This window comes from Lissotriton vulgaris, chromosome 7 (genome assembly GCF_964263255.1).
Source record: "Lissotriton vulgaris chromosome 7, aLisVul1.2, whole genome shotgun sequence".
Lineage (NCBI taxonomy): Eukaryota > Metazoa > Chordata > Amphibia > Caudata > Salamandridae > Lissotriton > Lissotriton vulgaris.
Window position 1 is genome coordinate 1,577,690,880 of NC_141695.1, and position 13,355 is coordinate 1,577,704,234.

Here is a 13,355-nt window from a genome sequence, read left to right on the forward strand (position 1 = left end):
CGCTTTTTGATGTTGACCCTCTTTAAGTAAGAGCATTGGGGTGTCGCTGGAAGCCTCCACCTGGAGGGAGGTGGGGGAGGCTCGTTCGCGTCACCTCCCCCTTCCAGCGACCCCGCGCCGTTCCTCGGCTCCGTCGCTTCGATATTGGCCGTGCTGGCTATTGAAGATGGGGGGGGGTGGTCGGCGGCTGAGGCAAGACAGCCCCCCCTTTTCTCTTGACATGTGGCGGGACTACCTGGAACTGTCCAGGCATCGACATGTGGCGGCACTACCTGGAACTGTCCAGGAATTTGACATGTGGCGGGACTACTTGCAAGCGCCGCCATTCTCGCTTTTGGCTTCGGCCTTCTTCGTGGGTCGGACTAGGCGGGAGACAGAGGGGGGGGTGGTCGGTGGCTGAGGCAAGACAGCCCCCCCCGTGGCCTGCAGGGCAGCAGAAGAGGAGAGAAGGAGAGGACTCTGCCATTCTTTGGACCGCCTGCCCAACATCATCTCCTCCCGACCGTGGTCAGGCGAGCCCCTCGTGCCTCGAGGCCTCGCCTTCCGGATGGGCGTAACCGCGGACCTGTTGCACTTCGGGAGCTTCCGGAATGGGGGTAGGTACCTATTGGATTGTTTCTATTTCATGCGACCGTTATTTGGGCGTGGCGGGCAATGAGGCAGGCATGTCGGGAGCAGGAACAGGCAGTGAAACCTAGCTACCTCGTGGCTATTTTTGCTGCCAAAATTTTTTGCCATTTTATATTTCTTATTATGAACTATTTCTAATGTTTCTTATTTTTAGTGAAGTCAAAAGCTCATCAGGGGGTTACTGACTTAGCCTGATTTCTTTTTATTTTTCTTTCTCTTCCTTAGCGTGTTTCGAGCTAAAGTTTTCTGTTAGTAGGGAACGGTGATCACTTCATATTTTTATGTGTCCTTTTCACTAGAGGGTACTTCTGGACGGACCAGATGAGTTCCCTCCAATAAATGGTCCGGGGTGGAACGAGATTATCGATCAAAAGGGGAACATATATTCCTTCATTAGGGTATCATCCTGGACGGACCGAGCGATGTACTTCCATTTACTAGGGTAGCCTCCTGGACGGACCAGATGGTCTACTTCCACTAAATGGCCCATGAGCGGGGAGCATATGTCCTCCATAAGGGTAGTCTCCTGGGCAGACCATGCGAGCTACCCCCCAAACAGTGGGGAGTGGGTAGGACTGACGAATTCACAAAGGGGCATAACCTACCCTTTACTACTTGCAAAGACTAGATAGAATATTTCTATTCCACGTTGTTTGCAAGTAGAAAATACCTCAAACGAAACAATTCCTGGAACAACAATGTCCAGGCAACCAACCAATCAGTGGGGAGAAAAACAGGCATGACGGATTACAACGGAGACAAATGTCTGCATTACCTTCCCTTCGCTATCCAAAAAGGAAGACAGAATATTTCTACTCGTCTCAGTTTGTAGACAGGGAAGATCTCAGAGAACAACAATCGATTATTAATCGACTTCAAACAATCCAGTGGGGAGAAAAGTAGGCATGACGGATTAATACCGGGGACAAAAGTCTGCATTACCTACCCTTCTCTATCTGCAAAGAGGGACGACGTTCCTATTCGCCGCTGTTTGCAAACAGAGAATGTCTCGTTCTCCGAAGAGAACCAATATGTCAAGTAGCCTTCAAAGCTAAATGAACCAATACCAACAATTTCGGTATACAAATACCGATTTTCAATACAATCAATCAATCAATCAGGTGGATAGAACCACCCTACCAATCAGGCGTGAGAACGCCCTACTTAATCTTACCCGGACCGGACCATACGGACAGTTCTTTGACTTCCTCCTCCAGCGCCCGATCGTTCTCTTACTCCATGTAGCATTCCTGTGGGATTCCAGTCAGGACAATAGGTCACTCAAGAGAGGTCAGTTCAGAATTGGTGAAGTTCTGTCGATCGGCAGCCGGGCTAGGGCCCTCTCAAGGCAGGTATACTCCGATCATTTTAGATGTTCACTTTTTCGTCTGGATCTCTCTTATCGGACCCTATGTCACTGATGGACCCCGCGTTGGGACGCCAATTGTGGAAAACGAGCCCATGATCCTATCGATGCCCAGGCCGCTGGCGCAAACCGCCTCTTAGTTCCCATGTTGAATAATTACCAAATAAAGAGACGGGCGCTGGAAGCAGGAATCAAGAACAGAGTTTATTTCTCATGAGGAGAGCCAGTCATTTCGGACACGAAACACAGTGTCTTTCGGGAGGTGCTCTAACAAGTGAGCTGAGACTCTTGCTTTTATACCCTACAGAACACTCGATAACACAATCAGGACTGTATGACGCAAAAGAAAGACATCCCTATAATCCTCGTGGTGATCCTATCCCACATGCATTCACAATGGGGACCCTTGACCTGCTGATAAGAGGGGAGGGCAATCACGCAGCTGAGTGTTTCGTAGGATGTGTACGCCTAATCATAGCCCAGGGGGTGGGGTGGCTAAGGCCAATAGAGGATCCTTTGAAGAGGAGTGACTTCATACAATAAGGGCAGTAAATGGTATCTCCTGACTCAGGCGATGGCCTCGGACATGTGTGGTAAGCCGGACTCGGGGGAAAGGGTCATCAAAGGAGTGGTATTCATGCCGCGTGGACAGTCGAGCGCGGAGGGAAGGCTTGTCAACAGAGGGGCATTCATGGAAGGGAAGGAGGTGTTGGTCAGGCGCGGCCGTGACTCTCAAGGACAGGGTCTTGCAAAAGAAAAAGGTTTATGACTTGCCCGCGTGAGGAGAAGGGAGGGGTAGCCAGGGTGGACACAGGGACAGAGTCACACAGAGAGAGAGAGATCTTATGACCCGTATCTGAGAGAGCGGGGGCAGTCAGGTGCAGCTGGGGAGGGCTACGTCAGCTAAGGCGAAGGATGCCTCTCCAAAAAGGAATGGGGGGGTTTTGTGCGAGTCAAGTGGGAGAGTTGCCTTTCACAGCGGGGTCGCGCAGAGGGAGAGGGTTTCATGGTCTATGCATGAGAGAGGGGGGGGGGTTAAGATACGCGCAGGAGGGAAGCCGGGGATCCCAATGGGTAAAAGGCCATGGTGCCTAAACTGGCTGTACATATGCATAGGGGTAGGGGCTCTCACTGGCCGAGTGATACGGTCAATAGTTTACGGTATTCATGGTGCTCACAGGGAGAGGAGTGGGAGAAGAAGGGGAATGAATGCTGTCTATGTACATCAATTTCTTCAACTTTCACACCCTTTCCATTTATTCCCATTTTCCCCCCAAAACATTTTTTTCCTGTATTCTGTATTTTGGCTAATTTCTGGGTTCACTCTAGGGGAATCCACAACCCTGGGTACCTTTAAAATCCCCATGATGTTGGAAAAAAAGGATGCAAATTTGGCATGGATACCTTATGTGGTCAAAATGTTACTGGGGCCTAAGCGCAAACTACCCAAAATAGCCAAAAAAAGGCTTAGCACAGGGGGGGGGGGGGGGGGGGGGAAAGGCCTAGCAGTGAAGGGGTTACGGCACTTCATGTGTCTTTTGTGATTAAAGAAAATGGCAGAGTTGCCAGCAGCGACCTCTGCCCTCAAAACCAACCTCCACTGGCTGTAGCCTACAGACAAAATGACTGATGGAATAAATCAATATTACGGGCCTTGCAAGAAATGGGTCTTATTGTGCACCATAGCAAATGCATGGAAGCAGGAGCAATTCATGTCAGGGAAAAGAGGCGGGCGGAAGTGTCAGGAGGTAGGTGGGGATGATGAAGGAAAATAAAAAAGATCTTACCTGCCGCCCTTCAGCATTGTGCTCTTCTGCTCCTCTCCCCTGCAGGCAGGCACAAGCTTCAGACAGACTGCTCTCTCCGGCAATGCAGCTCGGATTGGAGAGATCTTCAGTGTGCAAGATAGTTGGGCCGTCCTCTGGAGACGGTAAGCAAAACCATCATGCACACTAATAACAGTGTCCACCAATCACCTTCCAGTATGGTCACCCCTGGCCCTGCCTCCAAGACTCGGCACACAGTCACATAGAAGAAAAATAACACAATAAGAAAACGGATTGTAAACCGGTTTTGTTTTATTTTTCATGTTTTTGAGGGTGCATGGGGGGCGACGGAGCCGCCGCTGTATGGAAGGTGGCCCACCTTGGAGAGTTCGCCTCTGGGTCAGTGTTTTAATATGCAATATTCTGGCATTGTTACCGCTGTCCTTTAAAGAGACAAACGTCAAAAAGCCACCAAAAGTGGCACACCATGAATGGCACATCATGAAGAGCTTGCAGCTGTCTACTGGACAACTGTCTGTTCCTCGGGTTTCCAATACTTGCACAAGCATAAAGTAAACTGCCCCAAAAATGACAGTGTACATTTCACAGATATTTACCACCTGCCCTAAGGGAAACCATGCTATGCTTGGAGTTGGCACGAGCAGTCGCAAAACGTTTGTGCTTCACTTGGCGATACACCCGTTTGCTGCCCCATGCTCACCAGCACTCCTGTGTGTATTCTAATTCCCATTAGTAATGGCGCCTCCTTGTGCAATTTTGAGCAATTTGAATTAGCTCTTTACATTCACAGTCAGCAGCGCTGGATTTGTGAATATAAGGTAGCTTTAAGCCTCTCATGTTCGAACCAATTCAAAACAGAACATATTAAATATTGATCTGTATTCTAGGCTATACATCACAATTATTAATTACTCACATGGCATATGAATCTCTTTCACCTTAGAATAATTCTGAAAAAATTAAATCCACAGATGAAACATCATTGAATGAGGCTTTAACTCTTAAAGTTATTTGATAAGTATATATAGTTTTAATGGCAACAATTTCTAATATTAACTTATTAAAGTGAACATTTTCAGGCTTATGAAGCTCCAAAAGAGGGCATGTTATTTTTTATTTACCTAGGAGTCCTCTGGTTTCCATTTCTTCAGTGTTGCAAATGCGTCATATATTTCTATCATGCTCAATCAAATTGCTCGCCTGTGATTTTTTTTGTTCTTACTCCATTCTCTCCCTGTTGCCACTGACGCCCAACCTTGCAATCTGGGGCTTATTGTCTAAGTCTAATGCATCCTTTGAATGTTGTTAGCAGATGCTTTCAGCACCACTAGTAGCCAGGTAGACTTTGCCGCAGGCTTAGTGATATGAGAACACTATTACATTTATGAGCAAAGGAATAGACTGCCGCCGAAGGCACGCTATTGATTTCGCTGAAAAATGCTGGTCCGCGCTGTCTCAAATTTCAGACGGATCAGGGGCTAAAAGTTGCAGCACAGAAATCTTTTTTTTCGAGATTCTCCCTGCCTTATCTGTCTCTGCATTGACAGCAGTATCTATTAAATGGCTGAAGCAAAGGTAGACCTTCGTCGTCCAAATATCTAGTTAATCCAGTATATACGTGTACATTTATGCACACTATTACATAGTCGAGAAATCATATTGCAAATGATAAGAATGTTGTTCACTACATATTACCGCTATTTTGCACTCTGTAACCTCTAACGTTATATTTCTGTTTTCAGTTTAATCGTCTACTTGAGTTCGATTGAGCAGCTCGTGTTTTGTGCGTGGTGTCAACATTTTTTAAAGGCTTGCTGCTTCCTCTAGATTTCGAAGATTGTTTAAAATGGGGACATTGTGGAAATGCATATGCTAATAGTAGGAAGAAAGGTCTGTTGCAGGGTTATGGCGGAAAAACTGAAGTGCTCTACTGCTCCCCTGCAAGGCCGTCCACTTACTCCCTGTTGGAGTTTAGACTTACTCCGGAGGAAGATCCACTGACCCTGGCCAACACGGTGCGGAACCTGGGGGTCCTAATAGACAAAAACCTCCAGATGGAGTCGCAGGCAACTAAGACAGCTAATGTCTGCTTTGGCCTGTTGCGCCTGCTTCGTCGAATACTCCCCATTTTACCAAGAGATCTGCGCGCTTTGGTAGTAAGCAGCACAGTGTTGAGCAGACTGGACTATTGTAATTCCCTATATTTAGGAGCCCCCCAGTACATCTTTCAGGGGCTGCAAAGAGTCCAATCTGCAGCGGCAAAACTGGTACTGGGTCTGCAACGTGATTCATCTTCCACCTCCGCATTGAGGAAGCTTCATTGGCTACCAATCAGGGAAAGGGTTCTTTTCAAGTCACTTTGCCAGGTGTTTAGGGCCTCACATGAGATGGGCCCAGTCCCACTACAGGAAAGATTCTCCTGGTACCTCCCTCAGAGACAGCTCCGGTCCTCGGATACCGGGTTGCTGGCAGTCAGGAAATTTAAACGCTCTCGGATGGGGGGGGGAGGGGGGGGGGCCTTTCAGTGTGGTAGGGGCACAGTTATGGAACAGGTTACCACAAATAATCAGACAGAGTGTCTCATTAATCAAATTTAGGAAAAGCCTGAAAACTTTGCTATTCCCAAAACTCTGATCTATGTTCCATTCTCTCTCTTCACCATCCAGCTGACCAAGTGTTTGATATTTAAAGCGCCAGGATACCCGTAGGGTGGCAGTAGCGCTATACAAGCATAGATACAATACAATACAATTATGTTTGATGTTCATTCTTGACACCACGACATCTTGTCAGCTGCTCCTCCCACATCTGAAAACAAGATGGAGGAAAGCTGAAAACATGCCTCAAGAATCACACATGTCCACATGTCTTGGGAAAACATCGCAACTGCAGAAGCTGTTACAGGATCGCGACTGTAATTGGCACCATGATGTCTGGGCTTACTTGTATACTGACCAGTGGCTTGTGAGCTATTCCCTCAGATGGTATCTGACTAGCAGGAACACAGCTTTCCATCATGGTGCAGCAGGTGCTCAGACACCGGGGCCTAAGGGTGTGAGGGGCCCACTACATCCCAACCATAGCTGTCTTGTTTACACTCTTTTCCATAATAGAATTAGGGCCATTGATACTCAGGTTAAGCCGCTGCTGACTGCAGGGCGGCGTCATGCTCCTGCAGAGTGGGATACACCTAGGGCGCGTGCCCGGGCGAAGATCGAGCCAAGAGCATGCCCGTCTGCACCTGTCAGTTGCTGGGCTGGGCCACAGCTCTTGGTCTAGATACTTGAGCTGATCCTGGTGGGCCCAGGATTGCGATGGCAGACATCCTGTAAGGTTTGGTGTTTGGTTACCCTATCCCTGCCCTTGCTCTTTGTGGTTTCCCTATAATAAAGCAAAAGTGTAAATTTTGGAGAAGATGATCTGTTTTTCTTGGCTTTTGAGGTGAATTCTTATAACACCTTTATCCATGGGGAAAAAGGGTATTTCATTGACCACAGCAGGACGTTAACATTTTGGCTCTACTCCTTCCATTGCCACTTATCGTACCAAAAAAATGGGTGCCATTTCTTCTCAGCTCAACTTGGTCGAAAACCACATAGAGGCAGTATAGAAATTATTTACCAACCCTCCTATGCCTCTTATAGCTCAACCACTGCCCCCTTAATCTAAACAAGGCCATGGATTTATTTTCACCAGCCATAGAAAAGGTCCCGGGGAAAACCAAAGAACCCCTGCATCGCCCAGGATGATGCTAGTATTATAGACCTTGGTCACATACATTATGCTTCTGCCCATCAAAGCAAACCTAAAAGAAAATGTGGTGAAGGGAAATTACATAATTTGAGCCTAAAAGCATGTAGCAAAGAGGCTACATTACAGGCAGAACATGTTGCATCTTTGTTACCAGCTGCTCCCCTTCTGATCGGGCAAGATAGCTCTGTAATTACAGCTGCATTTACAAACTTTGAGACATGGTGTTGGCTAATAGTGACAAAGGAGGTAGCTTTATTGCACTTTTTTCAGCCGATCATGGTGGGCCAATTCAAATCCTTTTTTGCCAAAATTAAGTCTCTGAATGAGACCCTTACCAAGGTTGAAATTGGGGCAATAGGGGTTTGAGATGCTGTCAACAGTCAGCCCGAAGGACCGAATTGAATAATTGGTCATAACACCTAAGCCCAAATACCCACTTCTTGGGAGCAGGCTACAATTTCTTCTCGTCTTGAACCCAAAGAGCTTAACCACCCTCCCCCCTTAGTGGTCTCCCAGTCTCCTACTGTTCCTAGTTTTGCTCCCCAACTACTCACTGTACCAAGGAACCATTTGAGTGATTTACACTTGCCCCCGGCATGCATCCCATATGTGAATGTCTTGGAGGGAGTACCTCCCCTCGAGAGCAATGTCCAAGAGAACACCCAAAGCCTAATAAATAAAGCAGCACATTGGAGCAAACAAATGATAAGGTACAGAATGGACTTTGCAAACAAAATCATTATGGGTTGATGTGTAACATGGATGGGTTCTTCACCAAAAGAATTGAGGGGGAACTTTGTGGTCATACATTTTAAAGGCCCTGACTTAGTCAATTTTTTGTTATTGCGTTTGTCTCATTCTTCACATCAACACCTTAAAATACGTGCTTTACCATTAGATGTTTCTACCAACCACCCAAAAAGGAAGCTTTAATCTATAAGTGACATAGACCAAGGTTGAGTAACTCCCCAGTTAATATACCCCTGGCTCCAATCCCCACCTCCAATCGTTATGAAGCTCTGCACAGTTTGTCAGACATTGGTTGTTTTCAAAGGTCTCCCGGCCCAACTAGTTTCCAAGCGATTAGTGCCTCCATTGGCTCTGAACATCCTTTTGATTCTACTACAATGTACCCAGTTATCTAGAAAACAAAGTCAGACCTAGACCTGGGTAAGTCAGTAGAAGACTTCCAGTTTTTATTATGAAACATTGCAGGAATTCGCCAGAAAATAACAAATGAACACTGGGTTCCTTTATATAAATTATTTTTGTTAGATTTGGTGGTCTCTAGTTGGCACAGGTAGGTACTTATGACAAATAGGGATCATTGCCTCTAGTAAGGGTAAGGGGGTACACTCCTAACCTAAACCCTGCTCACCCCCTTGGTAGCTTGGCATGAGCAGACAGGCTTATCGCAGAGGCAGTGTGTAAAGCATTTGTGAACACATACAGTAATCAAGTGACAACACTACAGATGGACACCAGACAAGTTGTATATTAAAAATAAGTATTCTTTATATATATTTAACACATGACCACAAATGACAAAAATCCACAATACTCTTCTCCGACGATGCGAGCCGCTTCAGCTCGATGCAACAACTGCAGTGGCGACACCCTTGTTCAGTGATGGGTCAGCAGCAGGTTCGACGGTGGCACGTTTCTCCGTGGATGCAAGGCTCTTCTTGTGATGCGGTGCAATGCGACAGCTACAGCGGCAACATTCTTACTCAGTGATGCAATGGCAGTGGCTGCGACGGCGACGTTTCTTCCGCGTTGCGAGGCGCTTCTCTTTATGCGGTGCAATGCATCAGCTACAGCGGTGACATCCACGAAGCGATGGCAGCGGCTGTGACGGCGACACGCTTCTTCGGGGTTGCGGGCATTTCTTGAGATGTGGTGCAATACGTCAGCTACAGCGGCGACACCCTTGTTCAGTGATGCGGCGGCAAGACTCTTCTTCCTCTTGAGTCGCGCTTCCAGCTCCTTGCGACACACATTCCCTCAAAAGGCCCTAAACAGCAGCAGGCACTTCCAAAGAACTCTGGGGAGCTAGGGGTTGAAGTCTGTTGTTCCTGAGAGTTCAGCAGGAGGCAAGCTCTTCTCTCATGCCCTTAGAGATCCTTCACAAGTTGAATAAAGTGCACACAAAGTCCTTTCTCCTTTCTTTGGCAGTCTGGCAACCACTTCAGACCAACCCACCAAGCAGCACATCAGCTCAGGGATAGTCTCTCCTCAGTTTCTTCACATTCCTCTCCTGAGCAAAGGTTTCTTCTTGTTGTCCAAAAGTGATCTAAATTCTTGGGATCAGGGTTCTAATACTTATACCCCAAAATCCTTTGTCCTCTGAGGGCAGAGGGGCCTTTGCCTAGTCCAAACCAGTTCTGGTCGGTCCTGATGCACTCTGTTGACATGACTCCTTCCTTCCTTTCACGTTACAGGGCAGAATCATCAGACGCCCCACAGGAGGCGGAGCCAGCATTGTGGAGAGAAGGCACAGCCCTGCAGCACTCTGTTGACATGACTCCTTCTCTACTTTAACAGTGCAAGGCAGAGACATTAGCTGCACCACAGGGGGTGGAGCCGGCATTGTGGAGGGAAAGCACAGTCCCATTCAGGTCCCAGGTGCAACTCCTCCCTCCCATCTAGATGCAGATCTCTCTATTCACCACTGGGCTAACTCACCCTGTCTCCTGGAATCTCCCAGCCCTGTCACTCAAACTCCAGGCAAGGAATACATAGACAAGAAAATACCTACTTTCTAAAAGTGGTATTTTCAAACACAGAATGTTAAAACCAACTTCACTAAAAGATGTATTTTATCATTCTGAGTTCAGGCATACTAAACTCGAATTTCTACCTAGTTCCCTAAGTCAGTTAGGATTATAGGATGTAATAATATGACTGCCCATTCTGGCCTATGGGGAATAGGTAGCCTTGCAACATTGAAAAACGAAAATGGCTGTAATTCACTATTAGGACGTGCCACACACACCAGGACATGTCCTGCCTTATACTTACAATGCAACTTGCCCTTGGGCCTACCATAGGGGTGTCTGATATGAAGAAAAGAGAACATTTATGGACTGGCAAGTGGGTGCACTTGCCCAGTCAACATTCAACATGGCAGTACCAGACTGCACACATGCTCTGCAATGGCAGACCTGAGACACATTTTACAAGGCTGCTTCTGTGGGTGGCACAACCAGTGCTCCAATCCCACTAGCAGCATTTGATTTACAAGCCCTGGGCACACTCAGTGGACTGTACTAGGGTCTGACCTGTAAACCAAATCAGCCAATCATGGAGTCACTACTAATCCATACATCAATTTATAATAGGGAGATAATATGCACTTTAGCATTGATCAGCAGTGGTAAAGCGCCCAGAGTCATAAAACGGCCAACAACAGGTCAGAAAAAATAGAGAGGAAGGCAAAAAGTCCAGGGCTGACCCTGCAAAAAGGGCCAAGTCCAACAATCTTTATATCATTTGTTGCCATGAAACCTGGTCAATTACCCAAACCATGTAGAGGGTTTTAAAGCCTATTGTGTGCCCATTGTGCAATCACCAACTGGAAGAGGAAAGAGGGGGTTGATTATTTTAATCTCAATGTCATAAGGTTATGTTTTCTAGTCCTTGTTTTCAGATTTTAAAGGTGTCACAGTTACATTCAGTCAATGCTAATTTTTAACAACTTTTATTGTAATCTTTTCTCTGAAAAAGTGGTTGACATTATAGACAATCTGGAAGATGCACTATGAAAGCTATTGTCTAATGAAAAGAATCATGTATCCCTCATATGGGCATGCAATTTTAATATTGGCAAGTGTACCCATAGTGGTAATCAGGGTTGTGGAGTTGCAGACAGAAAGGGGATATCATTAGTCATTTTGTACAAACAGTATATGAGGAAGCCCTGAATCGTTTAGTACTTATCCATAATCTGTTTTTTTTCCTTCAGACTTTCATGGTGTAAGCTACAGTAAACTCCTTACCTTTGTGGGCAGAGGTAAAGGTAGCATGACAGATTTATTCTTACTTTTAGAGTTCTTGATTTTCCAGTTAGGGGGTAATGAGGTGCGTCCTTCCTCTTTTAGTAACCACTAGCAGCCCGTCCCAACGTTGTCCGGGAGCAAAAGACTTGGGAGCAATCAGGCTTCAGGGCCTGCCCACCCCGACGTTGTCCGTGGGTCCCCCGGAGCGCACCCGTGGCTGCTTCACCTACCTTAGCCGCCGCTCCTCCCCGTGCTCCTGAGTTCACCGCTCCGCCGCTCCTCGCCGCTCCTCACCGCTCCTCCCCGCCTGTCTGTTGCTCCTCACCGCTCCTCCCCGCCTGTCCGACGCTCCTTACTGCTCCTCCCCGCCTGTCCACCGCTCCTGCCCGCGCTCATGTCCGCCGCTCCTCCTCGGTCTCCTGTACGCCGCTCCTCCCCGCGCTCCTGATGTCAGCACGCACGTCACGGCCGGTGCTACTTCCAAGTGACTACTTTTTGTTATCGTAAATTTTTTAAACAATGTATATATATATTTTTTTTTATATAGCCTATGTCCATCTGCTTGCCCTGACGTTTTCAAAGATGTATTGGGTGTTTGGATTGGTGGTGTAGTTTTCGAGTTTACCTGGCTCAAAGGACACAGTTCTCTCTTTATAATAGTTGTATAGATAGATATAGATATATAGATAGTAGTATAGATGTTGAAAGGTAAGCTAAATCTGTGGTGGTATTGTTTGTACTGTGTGCCCCTATGTATGCCTTTAAAAGTAGTGAGTGTAATTAATGTTGTTATTAGGAAAGGTCCGTGAAAGATCATACATGACGTCTGTTTCTTCAAGTGTAAGGACCCTTTTTTAAATCGGCATGTTTTGCTTTGACTGCAAGCCCCCTTGTTGAACCTTTGATTTAGTGCAAATTGTGCAAGTCTGTCTGTGTTTGCGGAGCAATTACAGCGAGGCCTCCGAGTACGCCTTTTTCCAGGCCCCTGCAAGAACCTTTGAATTATGTTGAAGTGTGACCCTGTAAAATCTGGGACAGCTTTATAGAACTGTCTAAATCTGTTTCTAGAATTTTGTTTAGTGATAAACATCTTTAGCCGACCAGCCCAAAAGATGGTTAAATCCAGAGTACACGAAGGCTGATAATGCTCTCAACAAGGCTACTAATATGATTCTACATAATACAGGACATATAACGTCAGCTGGGAAAGTCTCCCTAAAGGCCATTGAAAACAGAAAGAAGGAAATCAGCTTTAAAGTATGGACACAAATTGAAGGAGCCACCCAACTGAGGGACAACAGAGTTTTCTGGGAGGTTGTTAACCGCTACTTCTTTTCTGAAAGTACCATCTCTGGAGTTGACTTTCATATCTTAGAACAGGACAGGGTCCAATGCTTTTCACACATTTTTGACCCAGGTAATTCAGATCCAAGGAATCAACCTTTTCTCGATTATGCTGTGCCGCCCCCACATTAAAAATTACTACTGTCTGAATTCATTTCAGAGGTAGATGTGTCTAAAGATATCACTAGCACTGCGGCCAAGAAGGTGCCTGGCACAGATGGGGTCCCTGTTGGCCTGTTTAAGGACAACACTGTTTTTTGGGCACCTCTATTAACTAATGTTTTGAGAGCCATTATCAGAAATGGTCCCATAGATTAATGGAAGGAATCGATAACAGTTCCAATTTTCATGAAAAGTGATAGGAACCTGTTGGTAAATTACCGTCCCATATCACCTTTAGATTCCTCTATTAAATACTTGGGTGAGTTAATTCTGGGAAAACTGGAAGAGTGGGCCGAGACCAACTCCTTTTTCTCA